At 38.9% G+C, this 16,962-nt stretch overlaps 1 protein-coding gene across 1 annotated transcript in view; it reads right to left on the bottom strand.

Annotated features, from left to right (window-relative positions):
• The window catches only part of INPP4B (inositol polyphosphate-4-phosphatase type II B), a 467,312-nt gene that overhangs the window by 408,210 nt on the left and 42,140 nt on the right, over positions 1-16,962 (bottom strand). Inside the window, exon 4 of the mRNA XM_085313208.1 lies at positions 7,778-7,859. The gene's annotated coding sequence lies outside the window, so the exon portion shown is untranslated. The remainder of the gene's footprint in view (positions 1-7,777; positions 7,860-16,962) is intronic.

Raw genomic sequence — 16,962 nt, 5'->3', positions numbered from 1 at the left:
GCCCCATTTATTGAATATAATGAGAGAAAAGGCTTCTTTGGATAACCAAAATAACCCCAATGTAATTACAACTTCTGGCTGGCTCTTATTTCTTCCTTTTTTTTCTGCCCTACCCTGTAAAGTTAAATATTCAATCTTCCGTATTATCAGAAAGTTTAATTCCATAATTAAGCCTTTTTTTTTCTCTCTGGCAGTGCAATTATTTATAGAATACTATTTCTGTTCACAAACGATAGATGAAAGACAAAAGCACACTGTGAGCTAAAAGTAGTGTTGGAACAAAAGCAAGTGGGTATAAACATTCTGTGAGTAGGACTTGTATCAGAAATAATGTTTTTAAGTACTACAATTGTCTAACTCTGGAACAGCCTTCCAGACAGAGAGCTGCTTTGAAGGAAGAGCCAAGTATATCTGTGAAAGTAAATGCAAAGTGGTGTCTGAATAGACACCAACTAGACTTGATAAACCAGAGATCCCTTCCAGTCCCTTCCTAGAGCTTTGCTCCTTTGTTAGACTTCCCATCCTGACAGATAAGCAGTTTTGTTTTTAAGGCTCAAAGATTTGTATTCTCTTCATGTATGCTTTTCTAAAACATGGCATAACAACAACAAAAAAGTAGACTACTAAATAGTGGATGTTCTTGGTCTCCAGTTTAGTGGAGTGAGGCATAAAAAAGATTGAGCAATGGAAAGCGGAAACTAGGCAAACTTGCGATCGAAAGAATTGTGCTCGGTTTCTAACATGACAGCGATTACCCTGGTAACAAACTGCTATGGGATGTAATGGATTGCAGCACATGATATCCTCTGTAGGCTGCAATCAAATGTAAATTATTGGACTTTTCACTGGATGAAACAAACGATCCATCATAAATGAGGTCAGAGTAGAMAATTTTAAAAGCTTTCATGTTCTTTACAGCCAGTCATCATAGGTCCACCTAAATCTGAATTCATAGCTAGAGTAATACAATCTAAAATCACATAAGTGTCAAATCAAATATAATAGTCAAGGACCTAAAAACATAAACACGCGAACTGTTTGTGGATTTTGTACAGCACCAAATTTGATGTGAATTTCAAAAACACTAAGTACGCCTGTTCCAGCAGGCAATTTAAAGAGACTTGGCCCTTGAGTCTGAGCTCTGGCTATGATCAGAATACTATCTGCAATGTGTAGTGTGGTATTATTATTACATGTGGTTTGTATTTATTTATTTATTTTAATGCACACACATACTTGCATTCACTAAGAGTTCTGCTTTCGCTTGAATGGAAGTATCAAGATAAAAGGGAAAACAAACAAACAAAACTAACCAGAGTGAAGCAGGGGTGATAAAGGAAATCTTTTAAATACATTCTGTGTCTGTCTTATTCTAATGCAGAAGTATTTTTTGAAGTCTGTTGGTTTCTAGGCAAGTATGTGGATTCAAGATATGCATTTCTTGTTCCTCTTTTTTCCAGTGTGAGTAATATGACCTAGTCAATTTTTAGGAATCAGTTGTAACAGTGTTGGAACAGGCATGTCAAAACACATAGCCTGCAGCTGCCTTTTTAGCAGATGGCACACTGTCACGTGCGCTGAAATGGTGGCCTAGTTGCTGGGTGTTTGCCCTAGGGAGTGGAAAGAGCACCTGCCTCCCGTGAACTGTGCCCTGCGGGGTGGCCATTTGGGACCCTCGGCAGTGGCCAGAGGCGGCTGGCGTCGGGGCAGTGCGTCGGCTGCGTTTCAGAGGCCGTCGTGCGTGGCCTGGGCAGCGCTAGCTGTGGGGATGGCTGCAGGAGGTGTCCGAGGTGGAGCAGCGCCTGCCGTGTTGTAGCTGTAGCCCCCACTGCTCAGGCCTCGCTCAAGCGGGGCTGTACCACGTCCCGTTGCGTGCCCCCTCAGTGATACCCTGAGGTGCACAGCAGGTAATTCGGGGCCCCTCAGCACTGGCAGAGACCAGCACTTGTGGCAAGCAGCACGTGGTGTTAGTGGGGCAGCACAGGAGCTGGTGTGGGGGAAGTGGGAGCAGTGAAGGAGAAGTGTCAGCGCAAGATGGGGCAAGACTACCACACTAAAAAGGAAAGGATGATTCCAATCAAATTTAGCAGGTGTATATTTTTTTTATATATATAATTTCATGCGTTTCCACCACAAAACTGTAACATCAGTGTAATTACACTCACCAAAGCATAGATACTCTGTCAGCAATGCTTTGTTATCAAACTGTCGTCGTCCTAACAGTTCCACTGTGTATCAGCTTGCTTAGGAAAAGGTCTCAATGGRCATTTCAAAAATATGCTGCTGAGGAGAGTATTTCAGATTTTGAGGTTAAAAGTTTATTTTGGCAAACAGGATACATGACTTGGCTAGCAGCTGGAGTATCATAGAGCATCTGCTAGGCTGTAGCCTTAAACCATTTTAACTTGATATGGAAAGCATCTTAATTGACCTGTTCATAGCAGTTGTTTCTTTTATTCGGTGAACATAGACTATTGCTGTTAAGACACTGTACTGCTTGGCCATGTTTTGGATCTGTTTTTATTCTGAAATCTTATAAAATTTAGTGACGGAAGTGCTGTTAACTTTGCTACACCATGTTTTCCTAAAATGTGCATTAAATGATGTTAAAAGAGTTGTCAGCCTTGTGATTTGCAGAGAAGCAAAGCCATTCCAGTTTTGAGGGGAGAACATACCCCTCGCCAGACACAAGACTGTGTTAGTACTTGGCTTTAAAGGTTAATATCATTTTTCAACTGACCCGTCCCTTCTCGAATGTTCTCTAATGAATTAAAATATTTAGTGCTCAACTCCTTAAATGAATGTTATTTAAGTTTCATGATGTGTTTTTCATGATGTTTGTTCTACTGAACTACAGGCTATAAAATCTTAAGTTCATTTTTGCCATATACCTTTTCTTAAAATTCACTGTTATATTGGCACAAATATTTAATATCAGTTAATAAAAGAAAAAAAAGACTGGGGCAAATAAGTGGTTTACTATAGATGTGTTAGGCTGCATAAAGAAGAAGAAATATTTCTTAATGCCTTAAAATATCCAGAAGTACTTAAGTTTTTATGTCCATCATTTGAGTTGAAAGATGGTTGTTTAGCAAAATATAGTGGTATCATTTCTTTCAGTAGTTTTTCCTCTAGCTCTAGAAGAGATATCTGTATATCTCAATTTTGAAGAGCACACACAAAAACATGGAAAATGTGACACCTATCAAGCCAAATAGGCCTGGAGAATCAAGTGCTGGTAGTAGCTGGATTTCATTTCTATCATTGTAATATATTTCATTTGAGTTAACTTCTCAATTCCCTTCTATGGTGGGAAGGTATAAAAATTTTTTGAAGGTTTTTTTTTTTTTTAATTGAATTGAAATTTAATGCAAATCATTATTTTGAAATGTTCATCAAATTCAGATTGAAACAGCTTCACTCATAGCTAAACCCCAAATAAGAACATAGTACTCATGAACAGTAGAGCATATTGATTTGCATTCTTAGTGGAAAGGCAGAACAGTCTGTAAGTCTAGGGGGTGGGAAGGTTATGGTTGGTGGATTTTTTTTGATTAAGTCTCTGCCGCAGTGGTTCATTGTGTCAAGAATGTTACTTAAATCTGCAAAGAAGATCAAATCATCTTCAACTTGTGAAGTTACTAGAGAATGTCGTCACTGGTTAGAATGCAGCAGTCCATGATCAAAATGGGATTACGTTAGCATAAATATTACAGCACAGAAACGTTCAGGACTCCTGTAGACTCCTGTAAGAAAAGACAAGGTTCTTGGAGACTGTTTTCAACTTTTTTCCAAGCTTCCTCAGACTGCAAGTTGAGGAAAGCCTTTTTCTGARGAGGGAGAGGGGTGGAAAGTACAAGAATACTTAGGAAACTCAAGCAATTAACAGGCCAGCTGATAAACTGTAAATTAGTCCTAAGTGGTGAATTGGGTAGAAGAGAAGGGAAAGGTTTGGGCTGCCTTTAGAATTTTTATTATGAAGTTGAATCTCTTCTACTTGGCTGCCCACACCTCCCTCTGGCATTAGTAACAGATGTCTTTATGTCCTCTYGGGCCTAACCTTGGTATTGTGTGTGAGGATAAAATTGTGGGAACCTCCCTTCATCCAAGACCTACTCAGGCTAATTGAAGGATTATTCCTAACCAGAGTTCTCTCAGTTTCACGTTAACTAACTCAAACTATACATATATATTTATTTATATATAAATGCTTTGGCTTCAGTAGAAGCTGCTAGATGGTTGCTGTGCTGCAAAATCCCAGGTGTTTCCTATTGATGAGACCATGAAAGAAGCAGCCACACAGAATGAATTAGGAAAAGGAATTGGCTTCAGTATAAACAGCAACTATGTGGATAGTTTCACTGGGCGTGTTAGAGTTTGTCCGCTGTATTTTGCAGTTGGGGATTGATGTGAATAAAGACGTGTGAGGATAAAAAGCAATGTGAATCTAAGGAAGTAGTAGGATGAGTGTAAGACACAAGTTCAGATAAATAAAGTAAGTAAGTTTGTAACTGCTTATGAGATGAGGYTGCTTTGAAATGTGAAGTCAGCTCACCTGCAGCTAAGGTCCCCTTTGGGTGCTAAGGACACGTTGAGCTGAGAGACTGGGATGAGCTATAGAGTAGCAGCTATTTCATATCCCCCAGCTCCCATTCTGGACAAGAATGCTCAGGTATGGAGAGGAGTTGATAAAAGGAAAACAACCTTTAAAAAAGGGAAGGGAGAAGCTGGAAATAAATGTGAGCAAGAGCTTTGGAGCATGTGGGTATGCAAAGCTGTGGATTATTGCTTTTGAGAGTAAAGAGAAGACTTTTAAGCAAAACCTCAGTARCTACAGATGTCATGTATATATAAAGAAAACGTGGGAAAAGAAGTGAATCATTCTTTTGGTCAAGGTAATTGTGACCTATTTGTGTTTTCATTATTGCTTGGGCTACACTAATGCCCAACCTTCTGTTTGTGAGCTCCACACTGAAGCAAATTTGTGTTTGGATGGAAGTAAATATTTTGGGGTTGTTGGTTTCATGGCAACAATCACTGTTGGATTATTTTTTTCCAAATATCTTACTTCTCTAGCTGAGGATTTTGCTTGCCCTATTTTAAGGGTGAAATGTAGGCTGGTGTGCTCTTGCATTCTCTTGCTCTCTCTCTCTCTCTCTCTCTCTCTCTCTCTCTCTCTCTCTCTCTCTCTAAACGTGAGTGTGTATATGTACATGAAATAAAAAATAGTCCAATCTGGTGCAATAGGTACCCTGTTAAGAAGAAAGCTGATGCATGGTGAATGAAACAGTGGAGGGAAGAGGTTAAAATGAGGCCAGGATACTGTCTCCCTTGAAACTTCTTGGCCCCAGAATTCTTCAGGAGAAATTATGTTTGCCTTGAGATCACCAGGACCCAGCAAGATTATCCTCTTCACTCCCCTGCTGCTTTAAATGGCCTCCAGGAAGAATTGAGAAGGTACAGCCACAGACTCACTGGGTAAGAGAAACTGCAATATCGCCAAGCAGGGAAAATAGTGACTTTGACAACTTTCTTAGCAATTCTGTGTTTAGTAGTGGTTTTCACCAATTTGTCCCTTCCCAGCTATCCATGGTCTCTTCTGCCCTGTCCATCTGGCAGCTCTTTCTTTTATTTTATTCCCTCCCACACACAAATCCAGTGAATTAAATAATCATGATACTCATGAAGTGTTTTCTGTTACAGCTTCACTAGTTTGTGGTATCTTCCTTCTTCCCACTATATGTCTTGCAGCTGCCTTGTTTACCATGTTCTGAAGACTTTAGTGTTGGACTATCTCCTGCTCTATATGTGTGTTAGTGCAGGGCCATATATAATAGTATTTCATTCTTGGTTAGCTTTTGAATGCTACTGCAATAAACTTAACTAATTCATGAATCCAACTGAAACATGGGATAACAAAAATAAAATTAAAAACTAAAAGTGAGYCATTGCACCAATGTAATCTTGACATGGTTTGCTATAAAGCCTCTGTTTTGCTTGCAGACATTCAGGCAAGTAGTTACAGTACTAACAGGTTTTTGCTTAACCTCTCGTTAAGAGCCCCTGCTAAGATTTCTTAGCAGTGTGCCCACTTGTGGAAGGAAGTAGTGTAGGGGTAGGTGTGCACTTCAGATATTGTAAGGAATTGCACTACTATTGCACTACTATGAGGTTCTTGCAAAGGCCAATCACTACTACTTTTTTTTTTTTTTTTTTTTTATGCAAAGGGTTGTGGTTGCAGGTGTGCTTGCACCATCAGCACTCCAATAGCCAAACACAGAATACTTACTTTGGCATAGGAAATACTGAACCACAGGGTAGTGCAGTCATTCTGCTGGTGGTGGAGCTTTGGTGACTCCAGGCTGCCTGGAGGGAGAGCCAAGCTGTGGCGTTCCTCAGATGGAACCATAGGACGCTGGAGTGGGAGGTGACAACAAAGTCAATCCACTTTTCTCCAGCTGAAAGTCATAGTGAACTAAGTGGCACCCTGTAGCATACTGGTCTGACTGTCAAGTAGAAGCTCGCTCCATATTTGTAGGGTATAAGAAAGGTGATAAGGAAGAAAACAATTATTTTATGACTTTCAAATTCACCAGTATTTTTCAGGACACGTTTTGTCCCAAATGCAAAAGAAATTTCTGCAACTGAATTTCACAGTCATTAGTCATGAATTAGTCTGCCAAAGTAGCATATTGAGGGGTGTGTGTGTGAAGAATGGGAAGGAATACTTCTGATTCAAACTACCCTGATTCAAATACTACTTTCATCTTGAATGTTTCTTCTCTTAATCAACCTATTCTAGGCCTCAGAGTTGCAACTTCAGCTGTTTTGTTTTCAAGGAGTTCTGTATATCATTTGTTTTATCTCAAAGTAAGCTTTAAGTTGCACTGAGTAGCACAAGCTTTTATAAATGTAGTCCAAGTCCTATAATATAAATACATTATTTCTTATGCCACTAGGTCCCTGATATGTGTATCCATTTTGAAGTAATTATGTGTTTATCCAGTAGAGAGCACTAATGACACTGCTATCTTTCAGATCACATTCTCATCAAACTTTTCAGTGTTGTCTTATAATTCTATGCTGTGGAACACTGGGTTGGGTTTTGGAATGTAGTTTTTCTGTAAGTCAGTGCATGGCTGAAGTAGAGTGGCAACAGGAAGGAGAACATAAAGCAAGAGTCTACAAGAACTGCTAAACTAATATGTACCCACAGTTTGGAGGGGCAGCAGTGCCTAAGTTTCTCCTTCACCTAYGTGAGGGAGCTAAGCGAAGGCCTTTAATTTCTAAGTTGATCGGCATCCCTGTTCGAGTGGCTGAAGACAGCACTGTGACAGGATAAAAGATTGGCTGTGATAAAACATGTATCTTAAAAAATCTTGGGGASGTCATTGGTATAATCAAGATTTTTCTTGCCTCTTGGTATGTAGGCAGAATCTGATGTGTTTRTGTTCCAGTGAGGCATTTTAGTAATAGTTTTTTGGTGTCTGACTTTGTTTCAAAACYAGGAGAGCTGATCCAGACATGAGATAATTTACTGAATTTGAAATTTAGAATCTTCGTGGATGATGTGGCATGAGTGAGAGACCATAACTTACCTTTGAGATGTCAAAGGGAGTTTGTGGCCAGCAGTTTAAAAATAATCATCTCTTTACTCAGTTTTTGAGAAAATTAAATGGAGCCACTAAGAACATATAAACACAGACCCATAATAACAGTTTCAAAATAACTTTTGAAGAGTACTGTAAATTCACATCTTGAGTGAAACACTTCTTACCATGCTGTCCAGTGGTCCAACTGTGTTGGCTGGTAATACCTCAGTGAATGGTTACCTTGCTTCTGGAGGATGTAGATGGTACCTGTAGGAGGAAAAAAGTGTTTTAATTCTCCATTAGCTTTATGGAAGAATTGTAGTAATGTGACCAGTGCAAATTAATCTTCCGAAATGCACAGGCTATCTGAAAAAATAATACTGAGAAGTATGAATTACAGCAATTCATCTCAGTCTTGGATGACTGCAAGACTAATAATTGTCTAGAGGCAACATCTTCAACCATTACATTATTTGTAAGGACTTAAATGAAAAAGTAACAGCCACACTGTGAAGCTCAGCATAAACACATAGTGTTACCTCTAGGTTTGTYGTATCAGAGGATGTTTAATTTGAACTTGGTTTATGGGATCACGGTATTATCTCTGCAGCTCCCAATTTTTATCCTTGCTAGTTAACTCATAATAGAAAGGATTCTGTTCAACATGTAAGAGGAAAAAGATCCAAGTGCTTGTGAAATACTGTACTCTCAAAATCAGAACAAACGTTTTATTGCTCAGTATTGATTGGAAAAATACTTGGTTAAAAGGATCTTAATTCATTTGAAGTCTTTAACAATAAACCATTTCTAGCTAAAATTGGCATATTGCTCTCAAAGTGATCAGCCAGCATGTTCCATTCTGGCACACTGTTCAAACTAAACCTTAGTTACCTCGTTAAACTGTGACTTGTATCACTAAAAATCTCATCTTTCCATATTTAAAAGGCAATTTGGTATGGAAAATCTGCTTGCACAGGCAAGAATCTGTTTATGGCTTAGAAGAATTTCATTTTTTTTTCTAAGCAAAATGGACTACTTTTAAAATAAGAGTAGTGATAGTTATTGCTGGGAGATGCATTTGTTTTTGATAATATGAATGCAATTAATTTCTACAGTTATCACACCAGTTAATTCTTYTTTTCTTTTAAACTGCATTTGTCAGTTGGGCTCTAAAATCTTCCATCTGGTAACAATCTGCATTGAAATACTGGTCAGCCTGAAATTAATGGGAGTCTTGCCATTTACTTCAATAAGGCCACGATTTTACCCACCTTCATCTTGCATGGCTGCTGCTATTCAGGGTGCGGCAGACATAGTATATTCTGAATGCTGATTTATGTGACCATTTGTTCAGCAGATGTTAGGGAGCTAAACTTGTTCATTTCAATCCATCTCTCCTATAGCAAGCGAAAAAGTGAGGCCAAATCAGTCTCAGGTGTTATTCTATTCACTTGGGATGTAATAGCTTATGGCTATTACAGTTTCTGATGAGTCAGAAATACTGGGCTGTATTTATAAAGTATAGCTGTACACTAAAAAAAAGATTTATCCCTCCTATTGTGGGTTAGCTGACCAAGTCAATAATACCATTGCTTTGCAAATGGCTAGGGAAGGGATGAGTGGAGACATGGCTGAAAGAGTAGGAGCTAGGCTTGTGTTGTTCTGCTGCTGCTGTGTTGGTCTTCTTGTCCAAGTCTTCACCTGCCCTTCACCAACAAACTACCTCTGACAAGGGACCATGCCTTACATGTATAAAGCACTTACTGTTTCTAAAGGTGAGTGTTCATCTAAAGATACAAACTAAGGTTAGCCCTTGCTGATCAGCTTAAAAGAACAGTATCAGACCCACCCAACACACACCCACCTCCACACCTTACTGTCTTTCTGCCTTTATCAGTTGCAAAATACCTTTTGCACTTCATTAGTTCAATAACCTTGTATGGGGGAAAAAATCAAGACTACAATTTACAATGAAGATAAAATAAGAACACATAACTAGCATATCTTAGCCAGAACTCACTGTAGGAGTAACACTCTCAGTTATGTCTAATGCTAGCCAACTCCAACTGAGCCTGGTATTTTCCCACCGCATGTTTTTAACTGATAGCTTTCATTAAATAATAACAGAAATCTTTGCAAGGGAGAAAGAGATTAGCACTCTTAATAATTGAGTTAAGAAGTGTTAAGTGATTTCCACAGCCACTGAAGAATGTGTAGTCTACGCGATAAAGGAACCAGGCTATAWGATAATGAACCTCATAATTTTATCTTTATTGTTTTCTAAAACAGTGGATGAGCAAGCATATTTTATCCCATGTTCAGATATAAGATCTTTTCTATTTTAAATCTTTTMTGAGGAGAAGCAGCAAAGGAGGGAGGAAGACTACTAGTGATAATTACTAAAATGCCCAGTTCACTTATGTAGTCAAAAACTAAGCTATACAGGGAATCGTCACTAGCCGTAACAGTAATGAAACAAAGTGGTCRTAATTGAATTACAGAATATCCTTTCTTCCTCATGCTTCACCAAAGACCACCAGTGTGTGACGAAAGTTACTTAAATATCATTGCTGTGGGCAAAAGCTGATCTAGATTTCTGGTCCAAAGAGTGTGCTTGGGAGAACTTGCCTCCTATGTAACATCCCCCACTGTCAAGAGATGCTGTCAGCCTGTGGTATTCAGACCCCCGCAGTTCTGTGAGCACTAAAGAGCCACAATAATAAATGTTACCATCTGCTTCTGGTTAGAAGTTTGTCTCATTCTATCCTCCACAGTGATGGATGCACTTGAGACAGCCAGGTCTGCACCAAGATCACACCCTAAAAGCCTCATCTGGTCCAAACCTGCTCTAGATTGCCTGCATAGCAACCTAGGTCACTGTAAGATCATTGCACCGATGTCCCATATGCTGACTGGGTCCCCTTTGCATGCATTGACTCTGTCCTGCTATTTCATGCCCTCTGCAGGCTTAGCCCCAGCAGTCTGAGGTGATGTTTGTCCTTCAAGACTATGACTTTCTGCAGCAATTGCATCGCACTGTGGCCAAAGAGCTGTGCAATAAGCACAAAAGACTTGCCTATAGGAGCCAGAATATATGTAGGAATCWAATTTTCACTTTAGAACTTTGTACCCAAAAAGGGAAGAGTGACTACTTGTCTCTGAACATTTGGCATTTTTTGTTAAATTCTTCCAGTGAGCTTTCCTCAGTTGCCCTACTCCTGTTTCCCTCCTCTCCAGCCCAATCATAAGTAATTTACATCTACTCACTGGAAGGAAGGAAGGAAGGAAGGAAGGAAGGAAGGAAAGGTGATTGATGGTGTTGTTTTTAGCTTTTGCAAGGTGCTCAGAGGCTGTAGTGGTGATTGCCAAGTAGAAAGCTAAGCATATAAACACCTGCAGAACTTGGTCATGCCTCAGTCATTTTGTGAATTCTCTGRGAAGATTAAACACGTGGGACTAAAGCTTCATACCATATCATCTCATTCTTTAGTTCATATTTGATTAATGCGGAGATAGGAAGTTGGTAAGTATTCAGTCTGATGAGCAGTTTTAGATTTGTGTCTGAAATATGCAATTTACATGGAAAGTTGAGTTTTTTTAGGAATGTCTCATGATCTCTTTGTTTCCTCTCTTTGTAAACTCTGCAGAGTRGGGACCACGTGTACTGCAGTGCCTGTCCAATACAGCTTTATGCATAGTTTTTAGTAGATCTTAGTTATCTGTATATAAATTCAGTTGTAATGGYAAAATCAATACCAAATAATAGTTCATAACTGTGTAGAAACTTACGAAATTGAAACTTCTGTGTATTTTTTTCAAACAGAAACAGCCACTCAGGCTAGCATGCCAGTACTTAAGTATTAAGTTTTCTAAATTCCACGGTGTATCTTTCAGTATATTTTTCAGTCCTCTTTCTCCTTGAAATTATCTTGAGTCTGTAGAAGCCATTTGTACTTGGACTTATCTGTACTCTCTATCTCAGTCACATACTCTCAGAAATAAGGCTCATCATTATTTCATGAAAAATATACTAGCTAATTGATTTAGCTCAGTTGGTTAGAGCATGGTGCTGCTAATGCCATGGTCATGGGTTCAATCCCCATATGGGCTACRCTGAGGGCTGGATTAGATGATCTCCAGAGGTCCTTTCCAACCTTACCAATCTATGATTCTATGATTTAATTCTTGTGTCACCTTCAAGATGCTTTTTATTACAAGTAGTACTTAAATGTTTTTAAAATGTCTAATAGGCGTTAAAAGTAATATAACACGCAGATCTTTCTGCAGATCAGTGTTGACTGGCACAGAGAAGTCATGGAGAATAACTTGTGTGTTGGAACCACAGTAATTGAAATTAAGAATCAGTCTAATTGATATCATTAATGGTTCTAAAGACCACAAATGTGTTCTGGAGACTTAAGATAATGTTTCAGATACAGCATGAGCCAAACTTGCATTTATCAGAAGGGAGAGATACCATCCTCCCCACTTACCTTCAGCTGGCTTTTGCATTCATCTGACTACATGCAGAGTCGATTTAAAGCACTAAAATAAGAGTGCCTTTCTATTCTGGCTGAATATTCCCACAGATATCCTGGCTTTTTGTCAAAACAAGTGTGGGTTTTTTTTCTTTTGTTCTGTGTGAGATGGTGTGTCCCCCGTTTCTTTCTCCCCCCCCCATTTCTGCTGGGATAATAAACTGAATCAACCTACTCTTCAASTGGGTAAGTACTGGTGTCAGCACAAGGGAAGGAGGTGACCTACACAGCCAGGAGTGAAGGGAACAGGGGTTGAGAAGAGGCTATTGCAGAAGGGGAGAGGGAAGCCATCTGTTTCTAGAAGGGCTGGCATTTTAATTTGGCTCAGTTTTATCATGAGGTTATACGCTTGCTTTTCCATGTATTATACACATTCCATTCAGAAGGCTAAAGAAGGGGGTTAAAGAGAGTGGGGAAGTGTCCTGCCTGTTAGATGAAGGATGCAAAACTCCGCTAATTAATTCACTAAGGAGATAGATGTATCTTTGTCTCACAGTAATGTGTGAAGAAGATGTTAAAACTTGCATTAGCAGACAGAAGGCATTATAATAACAACATTAAAAATGGAATTGGCCTGCTCCTGATTTATTAATGTCACTAGAGGAATTTGAACTGATTTATCAAGATGAGACTTTATCATGCTTAGTACTTTTACACAAATAGCCCATAAATCATTCATCAGTTACATCTTATTGAAAGTTATGTTTTTATTTTTTTTCTCAAACCCCTTTAGGCATAGAAAATTGTTTTGATCTATGTTCACATGTAATAAAGCTCCTGTCTCCTCTTACCATATTTTGATTTTTTTTTAATTATTTATTTTAAGTTTAAGGCTCTACCAGAGTTGTGCTTCCAGCAGTGTTTGTCTGAAAAGAAAGACGGTTGTGATGCTCCAACAAGTATTAGGAGACTGCGTGCAGATAGTCTGAAGTCTTTTGGGAAAGCTTGGCACCCTGGGTGTATTACTGTTCTGAATGATGGTCAATTAAGGTTTTACCAGGTGTTTTTGGAGTAAGGGAGCACTGCATCTTAAAGATTAAAACTGGTGTCTCTACATTACTCTATTGTCATTTTACACTTGCTGCCCCAGCTGTTATATTTATCTCAGGATTTTAAGTTCAGCAGTCCTCTTTCTGCTCAACACCACTAGAGCTGAGGGTTATTTTAGCTCAGCTACTCCTGGCTAGTGCACGCTGCTTGCTACATCTATATGTTCCCATAAAATTCTCCAAAGCTACAGCCCTTGTCATTGTCTGATTTGAGAAACTTTCACCCATCCATCCAGATCTAACATAAAGCGTGTTTCTCAGGATTTGCTCTAATGAAAAAATAAATGCTAGGCATGATGATGGAGTAACTCCTCTTTGCAAAAAGTATCATAGGGCCTCATCTAGTGTCCTCAGCCTCCCAGGTTTCTTCCACTAGCAATAACTGTGATAGGTTGATCCCCAAACCCAGTGCAGGATTTTTCTCTGGAGTAGAAGCGAGAGGGCTGCCTGTTACCAGACATACAGTAAAGTGTTGTTCATGGCTGTCAGCAGAAGCAGGGAAAGTCAGAGATCTGTGCGGCTATAGGAGGGAGGGGAGCGAGGTCAAAGGGTGGGCTTGGGTTTGATATTTTCTGAAAACAGGAAGCAGCATTTTTTTCTCTGGACAGTACTTCAGGGAAACAAACAAAAGAGGAAGCGCCCAGTTAGAAGTGACTGGCACAGGGACAGGACAATTTTGCACAGATTTTTTTTTTTTTTTTTTTTAGGGGGGGGAGTGACTAAAAGAACTAGAATAGCCTGTTCTGAAGGGCTACAAGAGGAAAACTGCAGATTCAGAAAAAGCTATAGCCCAGGAACAATACGGCAAAGTGAACTAGTCAAAAGCAAAACTCTACAACATTGAGTGGTAAGTGATAGAGGACGTCACAGGAGACTAAAATTAGTAAAAATACAAGCAAGCACTACCACGAGGGAAATATTGCCCTTTGATAGCATAACTTTTAATACCTCAAAGTGAGCCAGTGAGAAAACTGTTCATATGAAGGCTGGATTGGCAGCGCTCTCTCCAAAATATTATTCTTGGGTTGCTCATCTCTAGTGCCTGGTGACGTGGCTTCAGGGAAGGAAACTCTGCACATTTGTATAACATGCAAGTTTCTGAAACCATACTGAGCCCTAGAGGATTCTTTATACAGTAAATAAAAAATGAGCTAAACCTGCTAGTAAAACAGCGTTGTCCTGGCAGTACTTGTTGTTCAGCAAAAATCCTCGAGCATTTCAGACTATTTAAGGTGCTTCCTTTCCGTGGACATTTCGGTCTGCCTGGCTGTCAGCTATGTAGGTGTTAGAAATGCTTGGTTTGCTTGCTTGTAGTGGGATAAACTGCTTYGTTACATTTTGAATAACCTGGGAATGTCTGGTTACCTTTTTTAGGCTCTCAGTCCCTTAGCCTAGGATACACTTGGATGACTGTGTGCATCCTTCAGCATAGTAGACTTTTATTGCACACACATGCACCCTGCCCTTATCCAAGTAGTTCACAGCATTGTTAGAAACTGTGCGCTGAGGATTGTACGTATCCAGGGTTGTCATTTCCCTTTATCTGCACATTTTAGGAGATGATGAGAATAAAAACCTCAGTATGATATTTTTGAAGCATAAAACTGTAGCAAAGTAGCAGTACCTGTGAGAGGTATAAAGCTAATGTAGAGAAGATCCTGATGTTGAAAACTAGGTGTATGGATTGAGTTAACATGCACTCTCAGGAAGAGGAAGAAGAAGACTCAGCATGGATTAGATTAGGGAATGAAGAAATTATTTGTTGAGAAAGAAGACAGCTAGATACACAGATGAACCTCCTAGAATAGAAGCCAAAATCACCTTGCAACTTTGGGAAAGCTGCCCATGCTAATTGTACAGCCATAGATATACATACCAAAGGCACAAAAAATTATACAGTAAACACAAAACAAAGCCACAATACATTTATAAAATATGCATATTTTATAACATACTTTATAGATGATAATTTGGGAGATCAGTTGATACAGAGGGGAAAAAACTTTCATCAATGGAACGTAATTGACTATTTCATATCAACTATTTACAGCAACTGGTTGGCTTCATATACATCTTTTAAATTACTCTAACTGTAAAGCAGAAATTTGGACTCTGAAAGGAATAAAAGGATGTACTTTGCCTAATTTAGATCACTGATACAGGAGGCCGGACTCCCTAAGCTTCCTCTGTCAATGGAGGGACTACAGGAGGGAAGGACAGACTGATTCCTTTCTAGGAAAATGTAAAGCTCATAGAATTGAAATGGCTACAGAAAKTTTCCATGCCTGACCCTAAAGAGGAATCTAGGTGAACTATTTTTAATGCCCATATCAGTGTAATTACATGTCAGTGAATAATGTTGACCTAATGAGTTGACTATAAAGTAAACTCTCTTCTTACCTGTCAGTGAATAATTTCAATCAGTTGTTTTTTGGGGGCTAGGTTATRTATTTCCAAACTAAAATACATTTTGGAGTAAATTGTACTGAAGTGAAAAGCAAGCCACATATCAGACTGATAATTCATGAAAAGGTGACCACTGATCTTTAAAAATTTCTCATTATATAAGAAAATTCTCTTGGATTATCTCAAGATAAAGAGTGGTTTACTGAGTGTGCCAGTAAACATTCACTTTTTGATAATCTTATTATTATAATCCTTCTGTTATTGTCTTTTAGATGAGTTTAATTATAAGCAGCTGATGGTTTTCTTAGGCTCTATATTTTTTTTATTATTTCCTTCTTAGTGAAAAAACATTTTAAAGTACCAGAAATATAAAACCTGCATTATCTTTCAGAAATCTCTTCCTGTCTGGATCAATTATATTTGAGGATGTGGCACCCATAATATTTAATTCAAAATCACTTCACAATGAAATGCAAGTAGATGGGGGAAGATTAGGACTGTGCAGACCCCTCCCTTGGCAGCCACCGTAGAAACAGACATGCTGCTAAGGACAAGAAGAACGGAGACTCCAGCAGAGTAGAAATACAACCACAAAAAGCTGACTTTGGTTTGAAGGCACTCACACAAACAAACATACAGGCACTTGTGTCYACAGTTCTTACTGGGAAGCAAGAAGTAATACATAAGCAAACATTCAAGTTGAGCTGTAGCATTTTTGCTAGTGGTCATAGAGTTTCCATATAAAATCTCTGCTTTCTGGAATTGTAGCATTGGCAAAAATATCGATAAAACTATCTGTGATCAGCATAAGCATGGAATAGTTACTTGGCAGGAATTGCTGAGTTAGACCCTACATTGAGCATAGTAAAAGTTACTTATCTAACCTTTGCAGTGCCATGAAGCAGGAGAAAGGTTACTATATAGACCCAACACGCCTGGGACACTCAAATGAAGTGACCTGACCAAAACTGTGTAGCTGTCAGTTAAGCTGGTAGTTGTACTCTCAGTACTGTGCCAACTCTCCCATGAAGAATAAAGGGGAAACTGTAAATTGCTCATGTAATGCTTAGTAGACAATTAGGTATTTAGAAAACAATTGCAGTAAAAAAGACCCTGCTGTGGGTGTAAAGGATAGCTCTTTGAAGCCGGACTGTGATTATAAGCTATGCATACGTGTGGTCTGTGGAGTCTTTCTATGTAAAATGTTTCCAAATATTCAATTTTTCAAAAAATTCAATTTAATTTTAGAAGGAAGTTATTCTGAATGTCTAAGCACATGTATCACTCTCGTTATTCAGAACTGGATATTAAAAAAGATTCAATGCAGGTGAGCCAAGCTGGGCTGCTGAACTTTTCACAGAATCATAGAATCAGTAA

This window comes from Rhea americana, unplaced genomic scaffold (assembly GCF_003343005.1).
Source record: "Rhea americana isolate MKP2758 unplaced genomic scaffold, rheAme1 scaffold_38, whole genome shotgun sequence".
NCBI lineage: Eukaryota > Metazoa > Chordata > Aves > Rheiformes > Rheidae > Rhea > Rhea americana.
Note: the sequence above shows the minus strand (reverse complement) of the source record. Positions and strands in the feature narration are given on the sequence as shown.